The sequence below is a fragment of the Canis lupus genome, chromosome 4 (genome assembly GCF_011100685.1).
Source record: "Canis lupus familiaris isolate Mischka breed German Shepherd chromosome 4, alternate assembly UU_Cfam_GSD_1.0, whole genome shotgun sequence".
NCBI lineage: Eukaryota > Metazoa > Chordata > Mammalia > Carnivora > Canidae > Canis > Canis lupus.
The window spans coordinates 5,272,208-5,274,114 of NC_049225.1; the positions used below are offsets into that span (position 1 = coordinate 5,272,208).

General features: G+C 39.4%; 1 pseudogene; it reads left to right on the top strand.

Moving 5' to 3' along the window:
• Window positions 1-500: 500 nt before the first annotated feature.
• Window positions 501-1,573, top strand: LOC111089982 (annotated as a pseudogene).
• Window positions 1,574-1,907: the final 334 nt, after the last annotated feature.

The following is a 1,907-nucleotide window of genomic DNA, read 5'->3' on the forward strand; positions in this document are numbered from 1 at the left end:
GTGATTAAGAATTTTTTTGAAAAATTTAAATTGTGGTAAAATACACATCATGAAAGTTACCATCTTAATCATGTTTAAGTGTAGAGTGGCATATGTATGTTCATACTGTTGTGCAATCATCACATTCCATCTCCAGAGCTCTTTTTATCTTGCAAAACTAAAACTCTGTGTGCTTTAGTCTCTGCCTTTTCCGCTGATCCCTACTCCAGCCCTTGGCAGCCCAGCCCCCATTCTGCCTTCTGTTTCTATGAACTCGACTTCTCTAGACACCTCATATAAGTGGAATCCTACAGTATTTTTCCCTCTGTCACTGGCTTATTTCACTTAGCATGACATCCTCAGGATTCATCCATGTTGTGGCATGAGTCAGAGTTTCCCTCCTTTTAAAGACTGAATGAGGGTGGTCCAGAAATCTAGGGAAGTCGTTGTTGTTTAATTTTTTGCGGGCTCTCGAGAGTGCTTCCCCCCGGCGGGTGGGAGTGCAGAGAGGAAAGTGTGAGATGAGCACCATATTTGCGGACACCCTGCTCATTGTTTTTATCTCCATGTGCACAGCTCTTCTGGCCAAGGGTATAATGTGGGTCCTGGTTTACAGGACAGACAAGTACAAGAGACTCAAAGAGGAAGTGGAAAAACAGAGTAAAAAATTGGAAAAGAAGAAGGAAACAATAAAAGAGTCAGCTGGTCAACAACAACAAAAAAGAAAATAGAGAGGCAAGAAGAGGAACTGAAAAATAACAATGGGGACCTATCCATGGTCCGAATGAAATCCATGTTTGCAACTGGCTTTTGTTTTACTGCCCTAATGGGAATGTTCAATTCTATATTTGATGGTAGAGTGGTGGCAAAACTCCCTTTCACCCCTCTTTCCTATATCCAAGGACTGTCTCATTGAAACCTGCTGGGGGATGATACCACAGACTGTTCCTTCATCTTTCTGTATATTCTCTGTACCATGTCAATTTGATAGAACATCCAGAAGATTCTTGGTCTTGCCCCTTCACATGCTGCCACCAAGCAGGCAGGTGGATTTCTTGGCCCTCCACCTCCTTCTGGAAAGTTCTTTTGAAATCAAGAAGAACCCTGTAATTCCCGTCATTCTTTTTAAACATTCAAATTATACTGGCAACTATTTTGTAGCGGGGGCCATAGACAGCCTTAGGGCTTAGGCCACTTTCTAGTTCTGAGTTATTTCTAGACTTTTTGGATATGATTCTAATGAGAATGGCACCCAAAAACATGATAGTACTTTCAGTCAGATTAATTTAAAAAAATAAGTTTGTTGGTTAGATAAGTTCAGCTGATGTTTATGTAATGAGAAACAAATAGCATCTTTCTTGTTTGGCTTACACGAATATTTTCTGTGGGGCTGACTCTCAAGTGTATGCTGTGTGCCATGTATCATGGAAGTTGGCTCTCCATGAGCATTTAGAATTCTGGAAGAAAAATTTAGTTTGTGATATCTTAATTGGAACTATTTGTTGTACATTGTTTCCAAGTCAAATATATGACCAAAGAAGCCAAAAATTTAGCTATTTCAAAAAAAATAAAGACTGAATGATATTCCATGGTATGGATATACTGAATTTTATTTAGCCATTCATCTATTGATGGACACTTGAATTGCTTCCACCTCTTGGCTATTATGAATAATGCTGTTATGATATGGGTGTACAAGTACCCGTTCAAGTCCTGACTTTTCATTCTTTGGGCCAGGAGTGGAATTGCTGGATCAAATGATAATCTCTTTAATCTTTTGAGGAACTTCTTTACTGTTTTCCACAGTGACTGTACCATTTTATACACCTACCAACCATATGTAAGGGTTTAAGGTAAGATTTTTAAGATGAGGAGATTTTCCTGGATTGTCCAGACGCCAGATGCCATCAGGAATGTTCCTATAGGAA